This window comes from Myotis nattereri (genome assembly GCF_964212035.1).
Source record: "Myotis nattereri genome assembly, chromosome: 18".
Taxonomy (NCBI): Eukaryota; Metazoa; Chordata; class Mammalia; order Chiroptera; family Vespertilionidae; genus Myotis; species Myotis nattereri.
Genome location: NC_138093.1, coordinates 33,871,569 through 33,886,202, shown reverse-complemented (window position 1 = coordinate 33,886,202; position 14,634 = coordinate 33,871,569). Strand labels below are relative to the sequence as shown.

The 14,634-nt window shown below is 41.6% G+C and overlaps 1 protein-coding gene across 2 annotated transcripts in view; it reads left to right on the top strand.

Moving 5' to 3' along the window:
* SRGAP2 (SLIT-ROBO Rho GTPase activating protein 2) overlaps nt 1-14,634 on the top strand; it is a 245,527-nt gene that overhangs the window by 3,102 nt on the left and 227,791 nt on the right. The gene's annotated exons all lie outside the window — the stretch shown is intronic.

Here is a 14,634-nt window from a genome sequence, read left to right as displayed (position 1 = left end):
TCTGGTTGCCCTGCATTCAGCCAAAGATCAGAGGACAGAAAGAATAAGGTCACTCACACTCGTCTCCGCCCTCGCCTAAACCTGAATGGAGTTGGGGTGTTAGGCTTGCCGGGTGGTGCTGATTCTGGAGGATGGGAAGACATAATTGTTTAATTTTCTGCATGGTCACCCTCTGCTCTGAAATACATGCTTTTAATGACCCACTTATCTGCAAAAATGTGAAGGGTAACGCGAAATGTGGATCTGAAGAAACCAAAGGACCTGTCTTCACATCTAGTGGACTTGGATTAGGAGAGGTGTGATTGTGAATCTAAGCCCCTTTTCTTTTTGAAACCAGCAATTCCTCTAGGAGGGGTTTCCCCCCCGATTAGGAGCCCCAGCATGTGTTGGTGCAAGGCCCTGTCCCTTCCTGGCCGGTGACTGGGAAGAGCCATGTGGCTCTAGCCCATTGAGACCTCCTCAGCTGGGGATGGGAGTGGTGGGTGGCCTTGGATGTTACACCACATGGTTGGAGCTTTGGGTTTTCCTTTGTTTCAGAGTACAGAGGGAGGGTCCCCGCCTTTCCCTGCACCAATTCAAGGAGACCTTTTCCTATCATAGAAGATTTGGAAAGGGCCATGTCTCCCCTCCAATGATTGCCTGGGGTGGGGTAGAGCGAAGAGTTTGAAATGGGCAGCTGTCTAATACCTTAGAAGGTTGGAGGTAGTTTGAAGTCCCCATTGTGCCTGTGGGATCTTCTTAATGTCATCAGCTTGGTCAATGCTGGAGGTACCCTGAGAGACCTTCTCTCCACTTGGCTACAAATATTGGTGGGTTTATGACAGAAGATGGGGGAGTTGACTGATGGATAGCTTCAGTTGAATTGGGATTGGGAAAGGTGTGGTTGTGAATGATAATTGAGGTCTTGGCCTCTTGTCCCTGTTCATAACCCAAGCCTGTTTTTGTAAACAATAGGCCACTACCTCCATGTCCTGTTCAGATGCACTGCATTCTGCTTCTGGAATTCCCTCCCACCCCCCACCCTTCGCCCCTGCAGTTTTAACCAGATATGTCATTCTTTTTTTTACACATCCTATTCTTAACTGTTGCCATAGGGAGCGTGAATAACTTTGACTTTCCCAGATTTCTCTCCAGAAGCATGCCGTTTGACTAAGGTGCAAAAGGATTTTACATGTTTATTTTTTGGAAGGTTCAGGGTTGATAGGTGTTAATAGAACTGTATCTGCTGATTCCTTAATGGTGAAGGATTTCTCACGAATGTCTCAAAATTAAACACTTTGTGTATATACAAACGTTGCTCCTTGAGATGATGTAATGAAGTTGGCTATTTGGGATTTCTCCTTCACCTTGCCACAGCAGGGGACTGCTTTGCTCTGATATTTTCTCATCGACACTATTCATAGATTTTATAGGTGGCTGAGCATGATATCTCATTCAGAGAAGGTGCCCAATAAATGCTTCTGAAACTGATTTGAATGTTTTAGTCCCTCATTTTATAGCTGAGACGAGGATAGAAAAATTAAGAGGCTTGTCCAAGGTCATGCAGCTCGGCAGTGGCAGATTTGAAACTAGAAGCAGGTTACCAACTCCTACTTCTTTATTTTATTATATTCATATTTACTATGAAACATTATCTGACCACAGTAGGGGGTGTGTGTGAAATCTTAGGAAGTCAAAATTTGTCAGTGAATAATAGTAATAATATGATAATAATAGATTACATTTTGGGTGCTCAGTATATTCCAGCCTGTCACAAGTGCTCTATAAGAATTGTCTCATTTAATTCTCGTATCAACTCTGGAGGTGGATATTATTTCATTCTCTATTTGTTGCACGAAGAAACAGGTTTAGCGAGGATAACAAGCTCCCCCACTCCCAAGGTCACCCAGCAGATTGACTCCATTCCTTTATTCATCACCTATTTATTGAGTTCCTTCCATGTGTTCTGGGAGTGGCCATGTAGCAGTCAACAAGCCAAAATCTCCTCCCATTTGGAGCTTACATTGTAGAGCCCTTGTTCTCCATGGAAGAGCATCGATCTTGGAGACAAAGGACGTGGGCTCTGGGTTAGCTCCTCTCCCCCCATTAGCTAGAAGCCCTTATCAGAATATGACTTTCCGGGACTCATAGCACTGCCAGCCTTACTTCTCTTAGAGATGCCAACATAATAAAGAAAATTGCTATTTTGGTGTGGTGGTTAAGATCACAAGTTTTTGAGTCTAAGGGATCCAGGTTAAATCTCAGTTCTGCCACTCGCTTGCCTTGCACCTTGGGCCAGTTGCATGACTTGCCTGAGCCTCAGTTTCCTAATTTGGAAAATAATGTGTATTTGCTAAGGTAGTTATTAGGATTCTATGAGATAGTACATAAAACTCATTTAGCACAGTATCAGGCACTTGTAAGGAAGTGCTTAGTAATAGCACAGTCTGCTTTCTGTTAGCTAACCTTTCCTCTTGTTGACCTGTTTGCCTATGCATTCCCAAAGGGCCTGCTGTTAAATGATAGGAATGAAACTTGAGTTCTGGTTAATTTCTCCCATAATGGCCAAATGTACCTTGGACCAATTATTTAAACCCTCTAGACCAGCCATTTTCAACCTTTTTCATCTCATGGCACACATAACTAATTACTAAAATTCTGTGGCACACCAAAAATATATATATTCTTTTGCCAATCTGACAAAACGAAAAAAGTGTAATTTTCATTCATGCACACCGGATGGCTATTATTCTGTTGGCTGTTGTTATTTCTTAATTTGACAATCTAAGGGAAAAGAAGTCAGTGCCCCTGACTAAATAGTTAGGTATTGCTTGCTTTAAAAATTCTTGTGGCACACCAGTGTGCTGCGGCACACCGGTTGAAAAATCGCTGTTCTAGACCTATAATACAAAGACGTACACTGTCTAATTGTTGGCTGCTGTTGGCTCTATGTATTTGACCACAGTCCTGGGTCCTGCTTTTCAATCAGAATGGTTTGAATCAAGTGAACTCTAAATGGACTTTTGGGACCCAGTCTATCTCACGATTTTGCCTCCCTTTAAACCACTTGCTCGCATGTCCCCTAAAGGACTTCTGAGGCTGCAGGCCTAGCCCTGTCCCATCTGCTTTTATGAGGGGCTTGCCTTCTCGGTCGGTCTGCCTCGTAGCCGCCTTCTTAAAAACCATCATTGTTTCTGGTTTGTGGGTGTTCGGATTCCTTTGAAAGTTCATGCCTCTCAATGTCTGACTTGAGAGCAATAATATTCTTGGTGCTTTTACGTGATTCTTTCCAGTTTACAAAGCTCTTTCACATACATGAATCTCTGCAAATTCCTGACAGCCCTGGTCAGATTCATGGTCATAACCCGAAGCCTTTTGGCCTCTAGCCTATTAGCCTCTTTGGGGATTGGAGCAGTGGAAGGGGGTAAGGTGAATGGTTCCAGAGGCAATAATTTGGGTGGGTTCATATCACTGCATACAGTCCCAGCTATTGTCTTGTCTTTATTCAAGACCCTCATTCCTTTACCCCCTCCATACCTTGAGTTTTTACAGTCCCCAGAAAGGCTTGAGATTGACAGTTCATGCAAATATTCCAGGAGAAATAATCTGAAACGGAGTGGCACTGTGCTGAGCAGTCAAATTCTCTCTCTGCAGAACATTAGAGGTCTTGTCTTGTCTTTTTTTTTTTTTTTTTAATGTCTTAGAAGAACAGTGGGTGCGCACCGCACCATGGAGCTGAGAAGTGAAATTTTGTAATTTCCATCTGGAGCATTTTGATAGAAAAGCCTCAGGCCTTCGCCTGGAACAATTTAACTCTTTCAGGACCCTTTCGGAGCAGGGGATGAAATTTAAAACTAGACATATTGTGTGTGCACATGCATTTGGGAATGTGGATTGCTGGTATTTAAACAACTTGTTCCCTTGGGAGATCTGAGTGGTTCTTCACTCATGTCAGTGAAGGTCTTCTCCGAAGCTTCTTTCCTCCCAGCCCCCACTCCCCAAGGGAGCTTTAAATATAATCAGTTTGTGAAAAGCTATAGTAAAATATCTCATTGGAGTCCCCAAGCAGATGCTGTCATCTTCCTGTGAGCTGATTGAAGGCTCCTCTCCCCTTGCTTAGGGAAAATAGGAGTCTGCAGTCAGGTGAATTCCTGGAAGAAAATGAAGCTCTTGGAAAAATTCAAGTATTCTCTGTCTCAGCGTTGAAGGACCCTGGAGGAAGGTGGTGGGCAAGGAGCTGGGGATGCTGTATGCTGTACAAGTAGCAATGATTAGAAACAGTGTTCTGAGGAGTGCTCAGCTTTTCTAATGTCAGGCATTCTCTTGGGAAATGAGGACTGAAATTTCTTCTAGAGAAGCCATCAGGTGGTTAGTTACGGCCACATTGACACACACCACACAGGTGGAAAGCCTGGACAAGCCCTGATTGTTTCTCTGCTATGAAATTTGCAGAGTCTGATCTGGCCCTGATAGGTAGCATCCACACCCTTTCAAAATCAGTAGGTGCCCAGCCCGACTCATAAACTTCCACAGTTTGCTCCAGATGCACGTGGGCTGTCAGTGGCACCTGGAGGTTCTCTTTACAGAGACAGGTTTTCTTCATGGGAAAATGCTTCCTAAGGGCTTCATTAGGAAAATATTAGGTCATGTCGCAGGGAAAAAGTCAATATGTAGATTTCTACTCCTAATGAAATTCAAGTGAAAGTTTTAACCTGGTGTCAGCTTTTGAATTGGCCTTTTGGGGAATCTGGGAAACTCACCTCAGAAGTTGTTTGTTTTAAATATAAATAATGAGAACACTTAAAAAGATTTTTTTAAATGACAAAAATAACACTTTACCGATTTTTACAATAATGTGTAGGAACTCTCATCTCTTTAATTGTAAAATACACAGCACATAAAATTTACCATCTTAACTATTCGTAAGTGTATAGTTCAGTGGCATGTAGTACATTCATGCTGTGCAGCCATCACTACCATCTACCCAGAGAACTCTTTTCATCTTGCAAAGTTGAAACTCTGTACCCATTAAACAGTGTCTCTTCCCCAGCCCCCCCATCTCATGACTCAGTCTCTATTTGACTACTTTAGGTACATCCTATAAGTGGAAGGATATAGTATTTGTCCTTTTGTGATTGGCTAATTTCACTTACTATAATGTCTTCAAGGTTTATCCATGTAGCATTTGTCAGAACTACATTTTGTGTATTCATTCATCAGGAGACACTTGGGTTGCTCCCACCTTTTGGCAATTGCAAATAATACGGCTGTGAATGTGGGTATATCCCTATTTTTTAAAAATGTCCTTCACATCAAATTTTACCAGCTTTCATATACATTTTTATTTAATCACCTGTCATAAATTTTTTAGAGCTAAGATTTAATATATGCATTCATATTTTTATTTTATTAATATGTATTTATGTTCCTAATATGAGAATTATATATTAATAACAATTTTATATTGTTAACAATTACATGAATTACTGAACTTTTATTGTAATTTTAAAAGGCTTGTTGAGGTTTAACTGACATAATAAACAAAACAGCACTTTTTTTTTTTTTTTGGTTGTTAATCCTTGCCAGAGGATATTTTTTCCATTGTTTTATTTTTAGAGAAAGTGGGAGGGAGGAAGGGGTGAGGGAGGGAGAGAGAGAGAGACGATGTGAGAGAGACACATCGATTGGTTGCCTCCCTCCCGTCCCCCCCAGGATTGGGATAGAACCTGCAACCCTGTACATGCCCTTGACCCTTGACTGGGAATTGAACTCATGACCCTTCTGTGTATAGGCTGCTGCTTTAACCACTAACCAACACCAGCCAGGAAACAGCACATGTTTAAGAAATATATTTGATAAATTTTGACGTTATATACACCCATGCAACCATTATAATCAAGATAAGTGAACCATATTGCCTGCTAAATAGAGACCAGCTTTTAAGCGTACATTAACTAGGTTCTCAATCTTGGCCTCAATTTTATCATTTTTACCATATTTCTCATTTTAAGAGGATTGGAGGCCTATCTGAACTATTTGCCATTCATTCAATGCATGTACATTTTGCTGTTTGTTTGTGGTTTACTATGTACTAGGCATTATACTAAATACTCTACATAGATTATTTCCTAATCCTATACCAACTCCAGGAGGAATTATTGCTATTACCCCATTTTGCTGATGAAGAAAGTGAGGTGTAGGAGGTTTCAGTGACTTGCCCTAGGGCTGCAGTTGGTGAATGATAGAACCAGAGAGAATTAGAACATCCTGTCACCAGAGTTCTAAGCGCTGTTTGTGGACTACCTTTATCTCCCTGCCCAGCCCCACATCTCCTCCTACTGCAATCTCACCCTTCCGGGAAACCCAACTTTTCTTGGATGCCTTTCTTGGTCACTCTGACCAGAATGACTCTTCTTCTCAGGTTCCCTCACACAGCACTCTGACATTGCTCTTGTATTGCCTTCTATTTTAAATGTCTCTCAGTCTTCTCTTTTCTACTGCGCTTCTGGTCGGAATGCTTTGAGGTTGTGTAATGCCATGCAAAGAACTCTTGTCAACATCACCTTCTTTCTCTATGGCCTGGCTCAAGTCACTTAAATTTTCTTCCAGGCTTCCTCTTCTGTGACATAAACAAGACCTACTTTGCTGGTTTCTTGCAAAAATGTGTAAAATGCTAGCTCATTTTAAATGGCAAATATTTAAGTGGCAAATATTAAATGGTAAGTAAGTAGTTCTTATTATGGGAGTTTCTTCAGATAGGAAACATGTCTATAACAGTATTGTAGCCTAAATGGTGGCTCTTAGTAAATATATAGTGTGTCCCAAGAAAATGTATACACACTTTGAATGATTATAAAGCCAGTGTTTATTAACATCCAGTTCATTTTCTTTCTTTTTTTGTGTGTTAATCCTCACCCAAGGATATTTTTCCATTGATCTTTTAGAGATAGTGGAAGAGAGAGGGAAAGACAGAGAGAAACATTAATGTGGGAGAAACACATGGATTGGTTGCCTCCTGCATGCACACTGACGAGCCCGGGCTGGGGAGGAGCCTGCAACCAAGGTACATCCCCTTAACCAAACTGAATCTTGGACCCTTCGGTCCACAGGCCTTCGCTCTATACACTGAGCCGAACCGGGTAGGGCAACATTCAGTTCATTTTCAAAATTTAGAAGAATCTGCAGAAATGAATACTTTTTTGTTAACACCTGTTTTCAAACTGATGGCTGTTCTGGTCCAGGAACTGCTGATAACTCGAGGCAATGGAATTGCAAACATCAAGAATCATTTCATTTGGTATTTGTGTGCCCCCGTCAATTGTTGCTGGTTTTGTATTGTAAACTTCATCTTTTATGTATCCCCATAAAAAAGCCTAGTGGATAAATTTTCTTTGTTCAAAGCTTAGTCTGGCTTCCCCTGTTATTTCAAATCAGTTAAACCTGAAAAGGAGTGAAAAGTAAGTGAGTTATCAGCTATTAAAGTGTGTATACATTTTAGGAGGACACAGGGTGTATATATACTTCGAATAATTATAAAGGCAGTGTTTCTACTTCAGTTGCATTTTCAAACTTGCATTAGTTTCAGGATGAATTTCCTTTGTTCCAAGCTTAGTCTGGCTGAAAAGAAAGAAATATCAATTGAGTTATCATCTGTAAAGTGTGTATACATGTCTGGGACACCCTGTATATTGGCTGTAATGATGTATGTGTAAATGAATGACCTACACTACTACAAATAATATTTTTAGAAATAGTTTCTTAATTTGATCGTAACAATACATTTTATATAAAAGCACAAAAGTGATTTAAAAAACAAACAAACTTACTATTCTGTTAAGATCATAGCATAAACGACTGTTTATCCCAGTGGTCGGCAAACTCATTAGTCAACAGAGCCAAATATCAACAGTACAACGATTGAAATTTCTTTTGAGAGCCAAATTTTTTAAACTTAAACTATATAGGTAGGTACATTGTTATTAACTTAATTAGGGTACTCCTAAGCTGGCTTTTGCTAAAAACGTCCTCAATCTGACTGAGGTATGTTCGCTGAGGTCGACCCTTTCCAACTCTCCCATCCACACTCGTCTTGTATATGTGTTTCGTCTATCTCCTTTCCGAAAACTGACTTTGGCGCATGGGCCACGACATTTCAATCGCACTGTATGTGCGCGCCCGCACGTGGTATTTTGTGGAAGAGCCACACTCAAGGGGCCAAAGAGCCGCATGTGGTTCGCAAGCCGTGGTTTGCCGACCACTGGTTTACACTCATCACTTCCTACTTACTTTGCTCACATTTTATAATACCTAGTTTCCTTACCACATCGTTTCATCTTCCTTCTTTTTCATGCTGTGTCCTTTCTTGGAATGGGTCCTTTTCCCTGAACCTGGAAAACACTTATTCATCCTTTAAAATCCAGCTTAGATGCTATCACCCACCTCCATAAAGCCTTCCCTGCTTACCCCTGCTCTCCTCACAGTGACCCCGTGCAGGGTTCCAAGCAGGAGTTCTCAGCATCTCCCCCTGCTTTCTGCACATGGTTAATCCACAAACCCTCAGCATCTCAGCAGTGTCCTTATGCTTGTTTATAGTATTGTACTCACCCTGTTATTTCAAGTCAGTTAAACCTGAAAAGGAGTGAAAATTAAGTGAGTTATCAGCTATTAAAGTGAATGGAACCATGACCTCCTGGTTCATAGGTCGATGCTCAACCACTGAGCCACGCAGGTCGAGCTGTAAATGTTTTTTGAGTTGAGGTTGAATGTGACAGTGCCATAATGCCATGCTTCTGCATTTCTCCCCCTACTTGAGTGAAAGGCCTTCTCCTTATGTTAATATTTGAAATTCAAAGCAGGTCAAACATTGTGAATACTGTCACTACACAAGGACAGGTACAAGCCCTAGCTGGTTTGGCTCAGTGGATAGAGCGTCTGCCTGCAGACTGAAGGGTCCCAGCTTCAATTCCAGTCAAGGGCACATGCCTGGGTTGCGAGCTTGATCCCCAGTAGGGGTCGTGCAGGAGGCAACTGATCAATGATTCTTTCTCATCATTGATGTTTCTATCTCTCTCTTCCTCTCCGAAATCAAGAAAAAATATATATTAAAAAAAAAAAAGGACAGGTACAAACTATATAGCATGGAGGCTCCCCAGTGGGGGATGTTTTTCTTTATTTACTACCCCACAGCCCTCTTTAGAATCCTTACCTTAGAATGATAATGGAGTTCATCAAATTTCTTCAGTCATGCATCTCCTTGGAAACCAAGAAAAATATTAACTCTGAAATTCCGAAGAGTTGAAAACAAAAGGTTTCCTGTAATTGAAAAACACATTCTACACGTGTCCAGGATTTATGTATTGTTTTAAGCAGATATTCAAAGTCTAAAAGTTGAGAGAGTTTAGGTCTGTTTTGTGCAGGAGTTAAAACAGAGTTGACCTGGCAGAGGAGCTGCAGTGACACTTCCTCGGAGCTATTGCCGAGTTAGAAGCAGCTGCGTGCTCTATGGTAAATGGGAGGAAAGGTCCAAAGCAACAAACAGGAAAAGTCCTCCTCCTGGTTTTTCAAGCCATGTCATACGAAGTAGCCTTGACTTTATTTAAGATTGTGAATGAAACGTGTTTGTGAGGAAGGAAAAATAGCTGGGACGTGCACCCCTGTCGGTATTTTAGGATGCCACCTGTTAGGGAGAAAGGAGAGCCTTTTTTTTTTTTTTTAACTGTTTCTTTTACACATGCATGAATCTGTGGGCAGGGGACCTGAGTGGCATTGTGAAAAGTTGGGACCTTGTCTTTGCTGTCTGAACTCAGATTCTGCATTTTGAATCACACGCAGCATGGTGGGCAGGGTCTGAGTGCTTCTCCCTGGAGAAGGTGGCCTTGCCAGCTGTGGTGGCTGGGTGGCCAGGGCTCCACAGGAAGACAGCACAGAAAACAAAGGGACCCAAGAGCATGAGCTGGCCAAGACACCACATGCCAGGAGCTTTAAGAAATACATCCTGTTTCTGAATAGTTGCCAACAGTTTCTTCAAATATTTAAACCCCTTGAGATCTGTTCCCTTTTCCCACTAGTCTTTTTCTTGTGTGTGTGTGTATGGATATACATATGTATGTATTTATTATTGTTGGGGTATTGGGCCAGATCTTGTGAGATGAGGAAGCTGCTTATTAGGGAGGGTTCTTGACTGAGGTACCCATTTTGGAGCAATATTACTTTGGGTCATGGAAAATTGAACTACAGGGTTCTACATAGACAGAACAGTTCCACAGGAGAGAATGTGGATTTGAAGGCAGAAAGCTTGGGTTCTAGCGTGGCTTTGCCATTTACAACTGTGATTTGGGAGGTAATTCACCTCATCTGTAAAATAGGGACAACAATTCTTAGTCCTGGCTAATAAGGATGATGATGATGGCTAGTATTTATGTCTAAGCTCTGCTTTAAGGATGACATATATTAACTCATGAATCTCCCAACAGCCCTATTAAATTGCTACTATTATTACCCTCATTTTACAAGTGAGGCACAGGAAGGTTAAATAACTCACTCCAAAGCACACAGCTCATGATGGAGACAGGGTACGAACCCAGGCTGACTTAACACTGCTGTGAAAGAATTAGTCTGAAAGGCCTTTGAATCTATAAAATACTCCACACATTTAATTGATTGTTTCAGTTCCTATTATCTTGATGCATAAAGTAGTGAATGCAGTATTCTAAATGTCTTCCCGGTACACACCTACCTGGCCTGTCTATGGCTTGGTTTTCTCATCTAGGAAGTTAGGAGTTAATCAGAACATTTCCAAGTGGGTTATGATTCATGCTTATTGCAGATATGGAAGATGACAGTTCCACCCCTATTGATGACAGTTTTTCCCTTATTGAGCAGGCACACTTGTAAGTACAAAACCTGTTATAGTCCCAAAAGACACCCTCCTCATCTCAGAGCTTGCCATGTCTGTGTGGCTGCTGCACGCTTCCGGAGGGTAACCCCAGGTGATGGCAGATTGGCAGCTGGCCTGGAGAGCAGTTGAAGTGATATTTGGTTAGGTGTTACTATGTCATAGGAAGAGGTGTCTAACAGAAAATTCAAGGGGAGAAAAAGAAAATTCAAGGGGAGGGATAGTTAGTTGATGGGCCTAGAGGTGGATTTGTGACTCCATTACTAGGTACAATCAGTGCTTTAAAACTTTGGACTTCCAGTAAGCCTAGAGACCTACAGACAGAAAATTCCCTGCTGTTACTGGTGTGAGATGAAGCTTGTGTAACTCTTGGTGTTATAGACATTTATGTTGTTGTGTGCTGTACTTGAATTCAAAAGAAAAAGGAAGTTGGGTGATTGTCTTTAATTAAGATGAAAGAAATAGGAAGTGGGAGGCTTTTAATCTCTGACATCTGGGCTGGGACAAACGGCGGGGGGGGGGGGGCGGGGGGCGGGGAGGTGGCATGGATGTGGAACCCGAGTAGTGTTCATCCAGACATCTGTGCTGTGTGGGAAATAACTTCAGGCTGCCCTAGGATGCAGAATGGCCTCTTGCCTCTTCTACTCCTCTTCATGTGAGTCCCTTTGTCAACTCGGGTTTCTCTGTGGATTGTGATGCAGTGTGCTGTAATCCAGAGTTGAAATGTTTTCACGTTTATGTTTGTTGTTGTTTTTTCACCTAATAAATAGTCTAAGTAACTGTCTATTGATTTATAATGAGTACTGTTAATAATAGTGACAGCTTATATTTTTGTCATTACAACATTTAAAAAATAGTCATAGGGAGGGAGGGCTGTAGGGTAATGGAAGACTAGCTATGTAATATTGGACAATTTTTTTGATTTCCGTGAGGGAGAGATAGAAACACCCTATATAATAAAAGGCTAATATGCAAATCGACTGAATGGTGGAATGACCAGTTGCTATGATGCATACTGACCACCAGGGGGCAAAGGTGCAGCAGCGCTAAGGATGTTCGACTGCCCCCAAGGGCTCCCTGACTGCGAGAGGGCGCAGGCTGGACTGAGGAATCCCCCCCCGCCCCCCCCGCACTCCCCAGTGCATGAATTTCGTGCACCGGGACTCTAGTCAATGATAAGAGAGAAGCATTGATAGGCATTGATTGGCTGTCCCCTACAACCCCCCCCCCCCCCCAACACACACACACACACACACACTGGGGATGGAACCTCACAACCCTGGCATGTACCCCGACCGTGAACTGCTGGTTCATAGGTAAATACTCAACCATTGACCCACTCCGGTCTGGCTCTTTCCATCTTTTTACATGTGGATTATTGTTCTGAGGGAAGGATAGAAGTTAGAGAAGAGATATAGAAGGTTCTTCCTGCTCATCTTTCCTACTCTTGGTTTATGGTTTCATCTTTAAATGACATTCGTAGGCTTTGTGTATTAGACTTCCTTGGAGTCAATTGTGCTTTATCTCTTGATCTCTCTTAGTTATTCAGTGATTTGTGGTGAGGTAAGTTATCTCAACTCTTTGCTGTCAGCAACTTGAAACGAAACATCGAAACATTTTGGGTAGATGGTATCTGTTGCTTTGATTAGTGAGGTTCTTGATCTAGAGATTTTTAAGGCCAGTTAACAACATAATTTTAAAACACCTAGTACCCCTTAAAACTAAGGTAGTGCTCCCACTGCAAAAGCTTGTAACTGATTTGTGCCAGTTTTTCCTTCTAAGAGTCAATGTGTGTGCGCGCTTTCCTTTGCTCTTTTGGCCAGGGCGCAGGATTGCCAGTCCAGAAATGCCAGCTCTTCTGGATTCAGCATCAGAAAAGAGTTAATCATTATCTAAGGCAAAAACAGAAACCTCCCTAGTTTTTAACCTGTTGCCTCAAATCTCCTTACTCCTCCTAGAAGAAAAGGCACACTTCTACAGAATTTAATGTAAAATGATCTCATGTTTGAGAGTTGGAATTACTTGGGAGGGATACTTGTGTTCTGCAGGCTCAGTGGGCATGATGTGAAAGCAGGGCTATTTGGCCTGTGGAGACTGCAGATAAGAGAGTGATATGTAATTGAGTAAGAATTTGAAAAATTATCCGATAACATTAGGCTCAGAAAAGCACCCGCTTGTGCTTTTTTTTTTTTTTTTTTAAATGTTGGAAAACTATTTGGAGGAGGAGTGAGGAGCTAGCATTGTTTTCAGGGCGTGGGAACCCCCTCCCTAACTCAGGAGCCAAATGTTTGTCCAGGCAGAGAGGGTGAAGTCTCTGAGAGATATCCTGACAGATCAGTTAGTACATTCTTCTGCCCCTTCCCTAGCTCTCAATCTAATTATTTCAGGAAAAGGGCTGTCAGCTACCCTTTAAAATACTTTCCAGAAGATATACCGTAGCATACCTTCACATCTTTTCCACTGACCCAAACTGTAAATGGTCAATTCCTTCATTTGCAGAGCTTGAAAAAGGTTAAAAAAAAGAAGGCCTGATGAATTGAACTCATGTTTTTGTTGCTGTTGCCACACCCTCTGTCTAGGCCTTTGCTTCACTTGGGTTCTCAGTGGCTCAGGGAAGGAGTCGGTAGTTGATAAAACTTTCAAGGTGTGGGCTCATGGCTATTCTTCTCAGTTCACTCCCCTCCTTGCTTCCACCAGCGTTGGGACACTTTGTATTGAAAAAGAAAATGATGAGCTAATTTCAACCTGGCGCCCATTTACTTAGCACTTCTATGTGCTTGCTGTAGTGCTAAGTTGTGGGCAAGTAGAGCTAAATAACAGCCTATTCAGAGGGATGGACAGATCACACAAGTACAGTGGTAGGACCACAGGGGTGCGCAAGGCCCAGTACATGAGAGCATAATCTGACAATGTTAATGAGGCTGGTTGTGGAGGAAGATGGTGATTGTCCCCTAGTATTTATAGAGCACTTGGCAATCTGTGAAGTGCCTTTCCGTGTTTTATCTCATTTAATCTCAGAATGAATGGCACTGCAACAGGGCAGGGTGATTTCAGGCCTTTTAAAAAATATTTTTAGATAATTATACATTTACTAGTACATGCCGTCGTAAGAAGTCATACAGAGAGGTTGCACATACCCTTTACTTAATTTCTCTCAGTGATTAACATCCAGCAAAACTATAGTATAATATCACAACCAAGACGTTGACATGGACACAGTCAAGATACTGAGCAGTTCTATTACTATATGGATCCCTCACGTTGCCCTTTTATAGTCCTTGTCTGCCCCTCCCACCCCCTTCACCCACCTATCCACCTTGGTCCTTAACTCCTAGAACCACTCCATGCCTATAATCTTGTCATTTTAACACTAGAAAGACTGAAATTTAGTATATACCTATATTGCCCAAAAGCAGTCAAAATGACTGCATTGTGAAAGAATAATATCGGAGCACTCTTCACTTATGTTCGTTAGCTTTTCCAATAACTCACTTCTATTCGACATTTCTTTCATGAATTTAGGGCGCAAAAGAAATAAAATAAACAACTTATTAGAACAAGTATCACTGCCTAAAGATTCGAATAACAAGTACTAGTTTAGCTAATTGAGCAACTGCAACTTATCAAGTATTGACAATTTATCATGTACTTGTATGTTATCATGTGAGGGTAATCGAAAAAAAATGAAAACTTTTATTTCAATACAGAGCTGAACTGGTCATATAAGAAATTTACTCAATTCAATAATAAGAGTCATTTGA